Source organism: Pinus tabuliformis, chromosome 6 (assembly GCF_031772625.1).
Source record: "Pinus tabuliformis cultivar Carrire ecotype Pingquan chromosome 6, CPIR1, whole genome shotgun sequence".
NCBI lineage: Eukaryota > Viridiplantae > Streptophyta > Pinopsida > Pinales > Pinaceae > Pinus > Pinus tabuliformis.
Window position 1 is genome coordinate 421,549,406 of NC_142292.1, and position 16,331 is coordinate 421,565,736.

Sequence of the window (16,331 nt, forward strand, 5' to 3'; positions counted from 1 at the left end):
GGGACTGAATATGAATCTAATGAGTTCCGTGATTTTTGTAAAGAGGCTGGCATCAAGAGGGAGACTACTACACCATATACTCCTGAACAAAATGGTGTTCCAGAAAGGAAGAACCGCACAATTATGGGAGCTGTCCGGGCCATGCTACATGATCAAAGTCTTCCTCAGTTTCTATGGGCTGAAGCTGCAAACACTGCCGTATATGTACAAAATCGATACCCTCATCAAGCATTGGGTTCCAAGACTCCTGAAGAAAAATTCACCGGTCAGAAACCTGATTTTTCTCATTTTAAAAGTTTTGGAAGCCCTGTATACTTTCATGTGCCGAAAGAGAAAAGAAATAAATTGGGAGCATCTGGAAAGAAGGGAATTTTCGTGGGCTATGGTGAAAATACTAAAGGCTATAGAATCTATGTAGCCGGTCAAAGGGAAGTCATAATTAGTCATGATGTCACCTTTGACGAAGATATGGCTTTCAGCAAGGTGATCAATCTTCCGACTTTGAGGAGCTCTCAAGAAGCTGACACCAGGGAACCGAAATAAAAGGATGATGAATCAATGCCTGATGTAGAAGAACCCATGGATCCCATTGATCCTCCTCCATACGAGCCTTCCTCTTCTAGGAAGAGGCCTTCATGGCTTAAGGGGTTACTTGATGATGCTGAAGGACATGCTGCACCCCGAGGAACCTTTCGTGAAAGTAAGAAACCTAATATGTATCAAGGATACCTGACCATCATGAGCACGATCATACAAAATGAGCCTTCGTCACTCTCAGATGCCGTCAAGCATCAAGTATGGAAGGATGCTATGACCGAAGAATATGAGTCTATCATAAAGAATGATGTTTGGGAAGTAGTTCCCAGACCCCAGGACAAGACTGTTGTTACTTCCAAATGGCTTTACAAGATAAAGCATGGAGCAGATGGAAGCATAGAAAAGTATAAGGCTCGTTTTGTTGCTCGAGGTTTCTCCCAAAAGGAAGGTATAGACTATGATGAGATATTTGCACCTGTTGCCAGATATACGACCATCCGCTCGATCATAGCCCTTGCCGCTTCACAAGGATGGAACCTACATTAGATGGATGTCAAGACTGCGTTCTTGCATGGCTCGATCAAAGAAGAGGTCTACGTGGAGCAACCCGAAGGATTTGAGATTTATGATCGAAAATCTCATGTATGCAGGTTGAAGAAAGATCTTTATGGGCTGAAGCAAGCACGCCGAGCATGGTATGAGAGGATCGATAGCTACTTGATGAAGCTGGGATTCACTAGGAGTGAAGTCGATCCTAACCTTTACTTTAAGGTTGAAGATGACAAGCCTCTCATACTGGTTTTGTATGTGGATGACCTCTTTCTAACAGGTGCAGACCCTCTCATTCACAAATGTAAGAGGGAGCTGGCCTCTGAATTTGAAATGAAAGACCTAGGACTGATGCACTACTTCCTAGGACTTGAAGTGTGGCAAAAGCCAGGAGAAATTTTCCTATCTCAAGGAAAATATGTGGTGAAGATATTGGAAAGATTCAGAATGGTGGACTGCAAGCCTGTAACTACTCCGATGGAGCTTGACTTCAAGAAGTTAAGCGGTAGTGCTGCTGGACCTGTTTAACGAAATGCTACCGAGTATCGGCAACTCGTCGGAGCATTAATGTTCTTAGTGAACTCCCGTCCAGATATATGCTTTGCAGTCAACACGTTGAGCCAGCATATGGTTGAACCCCACCACATACACTGGATTGGTGGCAAGAATCTGCTGAGATATCTTCGTGGCACTATCACTTATGGGTTAAGATACATTGTTAGAGATGTGAGACTATTTGGATACACAGATGCTGACTGGGCAGGCAATGTGGAGGACCGTAAGAGCACTTTCGGGTGTTGTTTCTCCTTGGGATCTGCATCGATATCCTGGATGAGCAGGAAACAAAAGTCGGTGGCTTTGAGCACCGCCGAAGCAGAGTATATTGCTGCTAGCATGGCTTCTTGTGAGGCAGTTTTGTTGCGAAAGCTCTTCAGTGAGTTGTTTGGATTCACATTGGATACCACTGTGATCCTTTGTGACAACCAAAGTGGGATTCGTTTGTCAGAGAATCCCGTATTCCATGATCGCTCCAAGCATATTGATATCAGATTCCATTATATTCGAGATATGGTGCAACGGGGAGCTATAAGGCTCCATCATATCGGTACAGATGAACAGGTCGCCGACATTCTGACAAAACCCCTTGGGAAAGTAAAATTTCTGACTTTCCGTGAACAACTTGGAGTTGTTCAAAGACCCTCCAATGAGGGTCATGTATGATGCATTGAGCTCTGAGAGCTCCAGGGGGGTGCGGGGTGCTTCTTGGAGCAGCATATGACCACAGGATTATTCACTATCCCCTGGTGGTATACATGTACACCCCGTGGCGACATTGTAGCAAGATTGATGTGTTCTCCTGTGAGGCTTGGATTGATGTGTTCTCCATGGCAGCCTGGATTGATGTGTTCTCCATGGCAATTGTAGCAGGATTGATGTGTTCTCCTGTGAGGCCTGGATTGATGTGTTCTCCATGGCAATTGTAGCAGGATTGATGTGTTCTCCTGTGAGGACAGGATTGATTAGGTCTCCTGTCGAGGCATCCTACCCATGCACTCTGGGACTCATGGGAAGTACCTCTCATCTGATCAATGAGCAGGGAAATGAAGTTAGGGACCATAGTAGTACCGATGGATGCATCGTTGTAACTACCGTACTCCCTACGCTAGGATGGCCTCCATTGATCTGGGATCAATGATACTGGTTTGGGACTAGTGGTAGGAGTTGTACCATATTATGACGTTGACTTCGGGTCGGTTGAGACTGGTCTGGGATCAGTGGTACATACTCTGAGACTAACCTTGAGCCAGTGGAAGATGATATTGGTCTAGGACCAGTGGAGTTGTACTCACTATGACGCTGACTTCGGGTTGGTTGAGACTGGTCTGGGACCAGTGGTACATACTCTGAGACTGACTTTGAGTCAGTATGACATATCCTTGATCATTTCTTCTTCGTCATAATTCAGACAAAAGCAGAGCAGAACAGAACAGAGCAGAACAGAGAAAAACAGTACAGATCAGTGCACGGCAGAACAAGACAAAGCAGAACAGGCAGAATAGAGCAGAGCAGGGCAAGGGTTAGGCTGTACAGGGCAATGCATTTGATGGATGAATAGTAACGACAGATAGACAAATTTCAGATGAAGTTCTCCATGGTTGAGAGGGAGTGTTAAAATTGGCAACCAGGGAAAACCTTCATGTGGGTCATCTTATTAATGGCTGATAATATTTTTATTAGATTCCTCTCATTGAGAGGTGTAGAATTGATATAAAGATCATCCAATTCCGATAAGTATTCATGGAGATATGAATTTATTTTGATTATGGAATTATTATCAAGCCGACCTACAACTCATGTAGGCTCAGAAGCCCAACAGTCGCATCTATTCACCCACCAACGTTGTGTATAAATATAAGAGGACTTTTCCTCATTTGGACTCACTCATCTCATCACATCTCTCTCTCTCTAGTGCGCAGATATAAGTCTCTTCTCTATTGCACTGAAATGGGTCTCTCTCTCTCACACATGTGAAGCCGGAAGCTGTTGAATTTGAAGCTGCAATTGCAGAAGTAAAGATTGACTTGCGTGGCCTAGAAGATCTCCTCATCTGAACTGCGCTGTAGGTTCATCTGAACCTCCTCTGGAAGCCGAAACTTTTGGTGGTGGAATGAAGTCAATCCGACTGTTGGTTTGTGAGATATGGTCTGCCCTAGTTTGATAATGAAGCCGCTAATGCTGATGCTACTGATCTAGGGTTTGCTACTGCTGATATGAATAAGATTTATTGTACTATTTCTCTCTGCTGAATTATTGAAGATAAAAGAAGATTTGATCAAAGGGTTTCCCCACACATTGTGGGGTTTGTCCCTGGCTAGCCGCCACATCTTGTGTCTCTTGTCTTGGCTTGTTTTCTGTCGATCGTTTAATGTTCTATCTGCACTTTACTTTATGTACATGTGATTGCTAATCGGTGGAATATAATAAGAAAAAGAAGTAAACTGTTATAAGCATAGAACATACCATAATGTAACATCTTCAAATGTCTTTTTGTCTCGGAACAATCATCTTCGTTGATACAAGCTGATATGATCTTCTAAGTGTCAAACAAAACTGTCGCACTGAGAAGGGATTAGACCATCCCAGATTAATCTTTTGTGTAGTATTGTGATCACTGGAATTTTTTAATGACTTGTTAGCATAAGACTGGACTGAGGTTACCTCACTGTTCTTTGGAACATTAGTTTGTTGTTTCTGGTTTGAATGGTCCCAATAAGTAGCTTGGTTGATTTTTCTACTCTTGTGGTTCGGATGCCGATATGGAACTTTTTTGGTTTGACTTTTGTTTATTAAGTGTGGAAATTTTTTGATTTACTTCAGGGGATGATGTTGTTGAGTTTGTTACCAAACCTTCACTTGGGGTGTTTATCTTCTGAACTGCAACATCCAAGCGCGTCTTTTCTTCAACTTGCTTGTCTTCTTCTTGAGTTGTGACATTCACTGGATCGGTATCTGTTGTTTTGTCATCAACTTGAATTCCTACATTTGATGCTTCCTTCTCGATAATTTGTTGTACCTTGTTTTCTAATGACTTCTTATCCTTCTTAAGTTTCTTAATTTGCGTCGGTAATTTTTCACTATGGTTTTTAAGTCGAGAAACTTCTTCATTTTTGTCAATAGTGATTTTTTCAATTTTATTTTGCATATTTTTTAATACTTTTTTACCTTCTTGAGAAATTACTTTTGAAATATGTGATATATCTTCTGGCGTTACTGAATTTGTTTTTAGTGTAACATCTTGGAGTGTTATTTTCTTCTTCTTGTAAGAAAATGTTAGAAACTTTTTCTTCGTATTTAAGATGACAGATCCCACTGTTTCCATCCAGGGTGATCCGAAGATAATGTCACCTTGATTTTTCCATAGGGTCTGAACTGAGAATTGCGATACAAATGTATACTCTTCAATGTTTAACTGTAAATTGGCTATGTCATATATTTTATTGTGAAAAAAGTCTAATTTTTCAGTTATATTTGACTCCGGATCACTAGTTGGTTTGTGATTTTAGGTGTTATATAATTTGCATCTTCTGTCGGAGAAATAGAAATAATAACATCTTTTCCTGCGAGAGTTCCTTTAATGTTAAATAACGCTTTACCGTCTTTGGGTAAGGTTTCTGGGAATCTTATGGCCTTCATTTTTGTATTAGACTCCATTTTTGCTTCTTGAATATTAAATACTTTTTAAATCACTTTTTTTTTAATAAATCCCTTTTTTTCTATATATATTTTTCCAAATATTCTCCTCTTTTAAATAGCCTTGACTCTACTAATTTCATCTTAATATATATATATATATTTTTTTAATACAAAACTTTTTTTTTAATTATTTTTTTTCTTCTTTTTATATGAATATATATAGGTCAGCGTTTTCTCTTTTCTTCTTCTTCTTCTTCTTCCTTTTTTTGTTCACCCTTAAATTTTTTTCTTAATTTTTTTAATATATAATTATAAATTATATATATTATATAATTTTAATTTATATATATTATAAAATTATAATTATACAAAATTTATATATACTTTTTTGAGACCCACTTTTCCTTGTCGTTTTGTGGGTATCTCCAAACACCACAATTTACTTAATAATATTAGTGAAAAAGGTAAAATCTTACCATATAACTCTTGTAAGTTAAATTTACCATATAAACATATAATAGCCCTCTTAATTCATGAGACTTGACCGTGTCTGTAAAAGAAGGAACGTTTGGCACAATTGTGTTTGAAAGTCGTTTTACGACCATTCACGGGCAATGGTAGACAACTCAATAACAATGTTATAGATAGATAACGTTGATGTGTGCTGTGGCAGCAATCGATCTGTATGGTGATTATATGACGTTGAAGGATGGAGACAAGTACAATGGTTATAACAGAGATGGAATCGAGTGGAACAGGTGGACGACAAAAGTGTTTGGTTGGCACTGGACATGTGAGGGTTGCATGCAGTAGAAAGGGCAACAAAGTGGTTTGGCAATTATGGCGGCAATGGGTAATGTGGTTAGAATTGAACAGGTGGCGTCACGGCTACCAAGAACAGAGGACTGGTTGGAGTTGTCGTGGGAGCTATTTAGGCTTCGACGACAGTTTTTTTCTGCAGCCAGACGGCGACGACTGTTGCAGAACTAATTGCAGTGACTGTCACTGCAACTGCTGGCAGGTGTAGGAATGAAAAAGATGGTTGGAAAACGATTGCAGGGGCGCGCTGGCAACGGAGGGCACGTACAGGAATGTAGGCTAGAACTGCGGTTGTCAATGTGTAGTAGTGGCTTGCTGCGCTCAATGTCAGAACAATGTTGGCGGTATGTGGCATAATAATTATGCGGCTCACAGTGGCACGAATTGTAGATTGCGGGCTCGATGGGTGGCAGGGTGCTCAAAATCTGCGCAGGTAGGAGCAGACCACGACTGCAGTGCTTTTTTTTATTATTTATTTTTTTCAAATGGCCAAAGGCCTTCTAACGAATCAGCGACGGAGAAACTCCTAGATTGCAACGAAACATGTGAATTGCAACAACAATAAATTTGACGAAGAGTCGATGGCCAAGGGCCTGGAATCCTGGATCGAAGAGCATGGCTCTGTGCAGCGGTGAAGCAGCTAGAGGATCGACTGCTCTGATGCCAAATGAAGTGAACAAAGTTCCTTCTATAGATTAATTACTCCAAAAGACTTGGAATATAAAGATATCCATGAGGATACAAATATTATATATTAAAATGTGTGAATAAGAATGATTTACAATGAGCCAAGAGGCTTGCTTATATATCAAGCAAGTGTCTCTTCATGGAGAGTCATGTCCTATTTAGACATGCCTCTTCAACCTAACTATTGACTATTATTAACTAATCATTATTACAATTATCCTCGTTACTTATATTTATATTATTTATATATATTTTATTTGTAACAACAATACTGCCAAAAATTCTGAAATGACTGACTTCTGGCTTCTTTCTTGTAAATACCTTGTCGGGTGTCATCTTTCCCAACACCTTATGTAGGATTCTATTTTGAATGAATACTACTGTGCTACATGCTTCTGCCCAAATATATCTAGGCATATCATGATCATGTAACATGGCACTTGCTGCTCCAACTATGGCTATGTTCTTGCGTTCTGCAACCACATTTTGTTGTGGGTTGTATGGAGCTGTCCATTCTCTCTTGATTCCTTCTTTGGCGCAAAACTTCTTGAAGGCTTTCACGGTATACTCTTGGAAGTGACTGAAGACTTCATCTTTTGTCTTCAAGAAGTATATCTAGGTCTTCCTAGAGAAATCATCAATGAAGGTCACGAAATATTCATAACCCTTGAGAGACTGTGTGGACAAGGGACCACAAATATCAAAATGTATCAGCTCTAAAACATCGTTGGTTCATCTCACTCCTTGGAAATGCTACTTTTGAGAATTTTCGAAGTATGCACCCTTTACATATGTCACTATGCTTTGTACTCACCTCTGGAATACCTGTCACCGTTTCTTGAGAAACTTAAGTGCTCCATGATGGATATGAGCCATCCTCCTATGCGATAAATTTCCCATATTTGTGCTACTGCTGTTGGTAACCGGTGCCTTTGGAGCTTCAAACTGCAACTTATACAAGCTATTGCTTCTAATCCCAATCTTTGCTAACTTCCAACCCTGGTGTTTTAGATACACCTTCTATCCTCGAAAGAGTACATCATACCCCTTATCTTGAAGAGTAGATACTGAAATTAGATTCATACCCATACCTGGCACGTGCAACACATTTGTTATGTGGATATTCTTGCCTGACTCCCTCTGAAATGTGACTGCCCCTATTCCAACTGGAGTACACTTGGACTTGTTTCCCATTTCTATTTGAAATCTTATCTCCTTTGTTGTGTAGCTAGAAAAATACTCTCTGACTCTTGTCATGTGACATGACGCCCCATTATCGATGTACCAAACACCTGTGGTGGTTGAGCTAGAGAGACAAGCAATGAGAGTGAACACATCGTCAATTAGTGAAGATAGTTCATCAATGTCTGCTAGATTTGTTGTTTGTTGCTTTTTGTTCTTTTCACCTTTCTCCTTGTTAGGACATTGACTAACATGGGCTTGGAGATAATTCATTTCTTTGTGTTCGTAGCTTCAATGGCACCTCTCAAGGCTAGAACACTTGTTCGAGATACAATATTTAACATATATAATCCTTAATTCAATATATATATATATATATATATATATATATAGTTCATAGACCCCGAAGATCAGTGATCGCTATGTCTACAAAATGTTTGTACCAGGCAGATCTACTCGAAGGGATCACCTCATGCCAACGCAACCATGGAGTTTGACCTCGAGAGTGTCGAGAGAATTGAACCTGTGACCCCTCAATAGTAAAGGTGGTGTAACGACAAGGATTCGACCAATTGAGCTAACCCTCGGGTCTCTCTCTCTCTCTCTCTCTATATATATATATATATAATTATGAATTATTTTAATATATATTGAATTCAGAATTTAATGTGTATATATATATATATATATATATATATATATATTGAAATGTTGTCCCAAACCTGTTGTTGCCTGAAAAATTTGAGGGTGTGCTCTAGCTATTCTTGGGACACGTCCTCTTGTCCCCACCATTCCCCCATCCCCAAAATCAGTGCGACATAGATTTTTAGCTTTAGGTATTTCATGACATATTGTAATAAAATAACAACAACAAACTACTTCAAATCGTAACAACCCCGTTCAACAAGGCTATACAAGAGGAGGGAGACCAAATGTGTGCGAACAAGTTTCAAGTTTCAACCTTCTAGGGCAATCTTATCACGCCTAAATCAAATCTAAATTTCACTTTATGTAATATCCTAGGGTAATTTTGACCTAGGGTTTTCAAAAAATTTCTTTTGGTCATTCAATGAAACCAACAACTCATTCAATAACACAGAATTATACGATCCACACTAATGATCATTATTCAATTATCAACAACCATATCACTGTTACTGTTCATATAGTAAAATTCAGTCATTCAATGATGAGTTTCAAGTCTCACATAAAATACCAATGAATGGTTATGCCCTTATAAACCAATAACCTAATGTGTCATGTGCACCGTTAGTATTCTTGTAAATTCTGATTAGAGACTAAACAAACTACCCCAAATCCGAATCTGCTACAAGAGGGCTACACACTGAGTTTCAAGACTTGTGGACTTGCACCAGTCAAACATGTTGGAAATACTGAGAGGGGGGTGAATCAATTTTTTTTAGCAATTAACACTTTATTAATCTTTTTCAAAGCATTAGTTAAATTTCAACAATATTATTATTATTCAATATCAAATAGCAAAACCAGTAAACAACACCATACAAAAATGCAGAAAGGTCAAGATAGTAGACACAGATTTTTAAGTGGAAAACCCCCTCCAGGTCAAAAACCACCGAACGCTTCTCAGTAATTGTCTTCTTCTCTTTAAAAGAAATAATTTGATCAAGTTTTGAGCTCCAACTGAAGGAGGCACCAACCCCCTGGTTTGCGGGCAACAATATGAAGGATACACCCACGCCCTGGTTTACAGGCACCAACCTGAAGGATGCACCATGCCCTGTGTTTTATCAACACCCACTGAAAGGACGCACCAACACCCTGCTACAGGCTTCGACCTGCCCTAGCACCACCCTGCGGCCCTGAAGTGTTCTCAGGGACCAACCTAAAGGTGACTCCAATCACTTGCCTTGCACCACCCTGTCACCCTTAAGAACTGGCGGACCACATTTCACAATTTTCATACTGGATCCCTTGTGCTCTGAATCAACATAAGAAAGTTGTAAAGAAGATACTGCTGCAATGTTTAACTCGTCAAGTCTTGAAAACCTCACTACACAACACTTCTCTAACTGATCACTGCACAACACATGCTTAAGCTTCTCATTGCACAACACTGCTCTAACTGATCACTGCACAACACTTGCTCAAGCTGCTCACTGCACAACATTTCTCTAACTGATCACTGCACAACACATGCTTAAGCTGCTTACTGTACAATACTGCTCAACTTGATCACTGTACAATACTACTTAACCACTGCACATCAAGCCCTGACTGTTAATGTTGCTACATCAACTGCACAACACACTGTCGCTACTACGGTTGCACTATACTGTATGTTGAAATTTGGTACCGGAGGACAGGTGGTTCCCTAAGGCTTTGATCTTTGGCCTAGGGAAAAGTGTCCAAAAGAATTTAATTTTTCTCCTAAAGTGACTTTATAATTTTTATAAAGTCGAATCTAATTTAAAAGTGACTTTAAGTGATAAAGTTACTAAAGTCTAATTTTAAAGTGACTTTAATAAGGTCAATGAAAAATTAGAAAGGAAAAGTGACTTTGGAAATAAATGACTAAGTGGGTCTTTATTAAAGTGGGGTGAATTAAAAAATAGAAAGTGAGATTTAAAATGAACTTTTAATCTCAGCCCTAGATCTCAATCTATTTCAGCCATTGGATTTAGGTATTCCCCAAAAGTCACTTAGGTTGAGACTAAAGGAGGAAAATGAGGAAAAGGTCATTCATTCTTTCATGAGTAGATTGAGAGAAGGAGAGAAAGAGAGCAAGGGAGATTTCTGGACAGAGAGGAGAAGGAGGCAACAGCTTGGCACACATTCCAAGGCAGAATCTAGCAAGTCCATACAGCGGAGTTAGCACACAGTGAAAGGCAGATATTGGGCACCTTATATCTGCCTCAGCTTTGGAGGAAGAGCCTTATATCTGTCTCAGCTTTGGAGGACAGAGGATATGAGGTACTGTTCAGGGGAGGACAGGTGTTGATGTATCCTAGGGGCACTCCAGCTGATTCAGCTAGAGCGATAGGTGTACGCCTTGCAAAGGTGTACAAGTTTGTATTCCAGCACCTTTTGGCATTGAGCAGTAGTACTGACAGCAGAGCTAGCAGTTCTGAGCTGTGTGAGATTTGGCACCACAGGATGGGGCATATGTATCATGGAGCGTTGAGAACCTTGCGGGAGATCACTACAGGTGTGCCAGATTTCAGTACTGATCACTTTGATACTTGCAGAGGATGTGCGATGGGCAAGTTTGCCAAATCCCCTCTCCCCAGTAGTGACAACAGAGCGACTGGGATACTTGATTTGATTCATTTGATCTGAGCGGTCGGATGTCTCACGTTTCCTTGAGTGGATATGAGTACTATGTTTTATTCATTGATGATCACTCCAGGAGGACCTGGATTTATTTCTTGAAGACCAAAAGTGAGGTCTTCAAGCGGTTTCAGGAGTTTAGAGCTCTTGTGGAGACACAGACAGGTCGGAAGATCAAGTCCCTGAGGTTGGATAATGGGGGAGAGTACACGCTTGGAGAGGTTGTTGACTATTGTGCGGAGGCAGGCATTAGGAGGGAGTTCACTGTTCCTTACAACCCCCAGCAGAACGGGGTAGCGGAGAGGAAGAACAGATCCATCGGAGGGGCTGCCAAAGCCATGTTACATGATTAGGGGTTGCCATTGTTCTTGTGGGCAGAGGCCTGCAACACAACTGTTTATTTGCAGAACAGGAGTCCGCATCGTGCCTTGGGGCACATGACTCCGAAGGAGGCTTTTTTGAGAAGAAGCCTGATATTGGTCATCTTTGTATCTTTGGGTGCATTACATACTCCTACATACCCAAGGAGAAGAGGACCAAACTAGAGCCCACTGCAGAGAAGGGTATCTTTGTGGGCTACAGTGAGATCTCAAAGGCCTTTCGGATTTACATTCCTGCACAGAGGAAAGTTGTTGTCAGGCGGGATGTGAAGTTCGAGGAGGACATGGCCTTTAGGAGGTCATGGAAGTTAGAGTATATGGATCAGCTAGACCCTCAGTAGCAGTTTAGTCAGTCGCAGGGATCCAGTGGGCAGGGGTCAGGAGGATCCGGAGGTACATCTATGAGGATGTCAGGTCTGTGAGTGAGCAGTGGCTCGCCGAGCCAGAGGGGTGGTGCTACGGGCAGCATGCAGAGCAGTCCACAGAGCAGTTCACTAGGGAGTCCACTAATTGACAGTTCACACAGTACCTTAGCTTCTACAGGTTCAGGTGCAGGCATGAGGACAACATACAGACTGTCAGGAGTTTAGGCTCCTGATGATGATGATGAGGAGGACGAGTTTCATTCTCCAGTGGGAGAAGTATGCTCAGGGAAGAGGATGCCCAAGTGGCTTTAGGACACCTTGAGAGATGCCACATCTGTTTGCTGAGCCTAAGAGGCCGGTTAGAGAGAGTAGACCACCTGAGAGGCTTTGTAGCTACATGGCAATGGCTACTAACATCCTTAACTCTGAGCCTTCTAGCTATGAGGAGGCAGTTAGCCAGCAGGTCTGGAGAGAGGCCATGCAGGAGGAGTATTCTTCTATCATGAAGAATGATGTTTGGGAGGTGGTGCCGAGGCCTGAGGGCAAATCCGTGGTTACTTCCAGATGGGTTTACAAGGTAAAGCATGTTGCAGATGGTAGCATTGAGAAATTCAAAGCGAGATTTGTGGCTAGAGGGTTCTCCCAGGTAGAGGGAGTTGATTATGAGGAGACCTTCGCTCCCGTGGCTCGATATACTTCGATCCGCTCCATTATATCGATAGCAGCAGAGATGGGTTGGAAGATCCACCAGATGGATGTGAAGATTGCATTTCTCAATGGCTTCATACAGGAGGAGGTGTACATTGAGTAGCCACAGGGCTTTGAGGTGCATGGGAAGGAGTCACATGTGTGTAGACTGAAGAAGGCCCTTTATGGCCTGAAGCAAGCTCATAGAGCTTGGTACTCCAGGATAGATACATACTTGCGGGGGATGGGTTTCACAAAGAGTGAGGCAGATCCGAACCTTTACTATATTGTGATAGGTGAGGAACCTCTCATTCGCCCTCTTGACCAATCAATTCGGTGTTCCAAAATAGATATTTTCCCAAGTCAATCGAAGTCAAACTAAGTTCCAAGATCAAGAAGTCAACACTGGTCAAAATCCAAAAACATAAGATGAATTCAACCAATAGAAAATCCTTCTCTCTCCTTCGCATGTGTGAAGATAAACTTGCAATTTCAGAGCTATACGAACCAATGAAGCACGACCCTTATAAGACCCTTCAAGAGTCACGGTTTTGACGAGTCATAAGTCGAAACGGGTCACTCGGATAGAAACCACGCATAAGACCCTTACTCGCATAAGACTCACATATGACTTGCATTGACTTGTTGACTCGCATACGACTTGTATGAAACTCATACAAACCCATATAAGACCCGTCCTCGGAAGTAAATTTCGATTTTTGTTTTTAATTTTTTTTTGACATCAGGTGGAGGGAAAGGGGGTCTTATTTTGAGTTCTATTTTACCGAGTCTCATACGAGTCTTATATGGGTTGTTCCCGATTCTTATATGAGTCGTCGAGTCAATAGCTATACGAGTCTTATATGAGTATGATTCGTGTAACATTGGTCCAAACCAAGATGTTTGTGATGATGCTCCAAAGTGATGTGACATGTGGTCTATTTATATGTGTCTCAAGGGGTTGAATTAGATTGCCCAAGTCGACTTGTACTTTTGTGCACATGTGGATTTCTCCTTAAAAATAATATTTTTCCTTGTCCAATTTAAATTCTTTCAAGGGCTAGTAGGGGCTTCTCTAGGTGGTGAAGGCTCTGTGATGGAGGGAATTTGTCCCTGAGTTGCCAAATTAAAACTCCGACTGCATCATAAGTCTCGTCTCAAATGTCTCATCATCATCATCATCATCATCGATGAATCAAGTCATATCTTGCCTCTGCTCATCTTTGCTCATCCTCTCAACACTCTTGAATCTAAAGAAGAAGAATCATCAAAGGGGAGCTCCATCTAACACCCTATATCCAAGGACAATAGGTAGGATACCACTTATTGTGAGAGGTAAGGATCACAGTCTATCCTATTGTTCACTGATCTTCCCATCTTGACCCTCAAGAGTCAGTGGTAGAACACCTGCATCCCATCACTTGGGTAGGATACTACTTACCATAAATGGTAAGGATCACAATCTATCTCAAGTCTCCTCACCCATTGGCCAGATGGGTGGCAATCCCAACAAGCCCAGCTTGTGGGTAGGATGCCAACTGAGGTATACTCAGTCAAATCCTATAAGTGACAGTAGGCAGGATACAACTTACCATGGAAGGAAAGGATCACAGTATATCCTATTGTCTGACAATAGGTAGGATACCACTTACCGTAGAGGGTAAGGATCACAGACTATCTTATTGTCCAGAGTTCACTCAACCCTACGAGGTCTCCGACTCAATTCTTCTCCTTGTGAGCTCAAACAGGGGGGAAGAGCATAGCTCAATGTCCTTGATCAGCCGTGACCCTTACCTGGGACAGTCACATCCATCAGTCCATGCTGCTCTTGGAAGACCAAGAACTTTTCTTTTGGCAAAGCCTTGATAAGAATATCTGCTATCTGCTCGTCAGTTGAAATGTGATGGAGTTTCACTGCTCCTCACTGCATCATATCTCAGATGTAGTGGTACTTGATCTCAATATGCTTGGACTTGTCGTGGAACAGAAGATTCTCTGCCAGACGGATCCCACTCTTGTTGTCGTGATATATCACTGTCGTGCCCAAAACCTGCTCAAACAACTCTTCAAGGAGCTTCATCAACCATACTGCCTCACAGCTAGCCATGCCGACAACAATGTATTATGCCTTAGCCATGCTCAAAGCAAAAGACTTATTTTTCTTGCTTATCCAAGATATCATGGCAGAGCCCAAACTAAAGCATCATCTTGATGTGCTCTTCCTGTCAATAACATTCCTGAGCCAGTCAACATTAGTGTAACCATGTAGTCTCACATCTTCGACAGTATATCTCAGACCAAGATTAATCGTCTCAAGTAAATATCTCAGCACATGCTTAGCAACGACCCAATGTGCATGTAGAGGCTCAGTCATAAATTGACTTAGAGTGTTAACTGCAAAACATATGTATGGTCGGGTGCTCACAAGGAACATCAGTGCCCCAATCAACCGTCGATACTCAAAGGGATTCGCCAAGTCATGTCCAACAACTTTTCCACAGAGCTTCTTGAAGTTCATCTTCATCGGTGTGGGCATGGACTTGCATTCTACCATACCAAATATTTCCATCAATTTCACAACATATTTTCCTAGTGAAAAGAAAATCTCACAAGGCCTTTGCCACACCTCTAAGCCCAGGAAGTAGTGCATCAATTCAAGGTCCTTCATCTCAAATTCAGAGGCAGACTCCCTCTTACACTCGCGCATGAGAGGCTCACTACCTCTCAAGAATAAATCATCAACATATAATACCAAAATAAGGGGCATACTTTGTACAACTTTGAAGTAGAGGTTCAGGTCAACATTGCTTCTTGTGAATCCAAGCTTCATCAGGTAGCTATCAATATGGGCATACCAAGCCCTAGGGGCTTGCTTCAATCCATAGAGAGCCTTGTTCAATCTGCACAATTGAGTCTTCCTGTCATGTACTTCAAAACCTTGTGGTTTCTCAACATAGACTTCTTCTTGGAGTATGCCATGAAGAAACGTGGTCTTCACATCCATCTGGTGAAGAGTCCATCCCTGGCTAGCAGCTACAGCCACAATATATCTAATGGTTGTGTAGCGGGCATCTGGTGCAAATATGTTATCATAATCTTTTCCCTCTTTCTGGGAGATTCCTCTAGCCACGAACTTTGCCTTATATTTCTCAATGCTTCCATCTGCTCCATGCTTGATCTTGTAAAACCATTTAGAAGTCACAACAAACTTCCCTTTAGGTCTCAGAACTACTTCCCATACATCCTTTTCATTATAGATTCATATTATTTGGCCATAGCATCTTTCCAAACATGCTCTTTCGCTACTTCTTCAAAGGTGGGAGGCTCAACTTGTATGATGGTGCTCAGAGCCACAACATAACCCTGATATCGACAAGGCTTCTTACTTTCTCTAAAGGTTCCTGTGGCGTCGACATGTCTTTTAGCATCTTGTAATGTATCACGAAGCCGAAGTGGTCTCTTCTTGGCAGGGGGATCACATGGAGGAGGATCCAAGGGGTCCATGGGGTCTTCAACAACATCTGTCTTAGGCTTGGGCACAAAAGGACATTCTAGTAGGTCCATGTCATCATCCTTCTTCTCAACAGGAGGAGGAGGAATGTCCCTTGCTTTTCCAAGGGCA

At 41.5% G+C, this 16,331-nt stretch overlaps 1 protein-coding gene across 4 annotated transcripts in view; it reads left to right on the forward strand.

Annotated features, from left to right (window-relative positions):
• The window catches only part of LOC149259102 (histidine acid phosphatase family protein), a 364,966-nt gene that overhangs the window by 96,136 nt on the left and 252,499 nt on the right, over positions 1–16,331 (forward strand). The window lies entirely within an intron of this gene.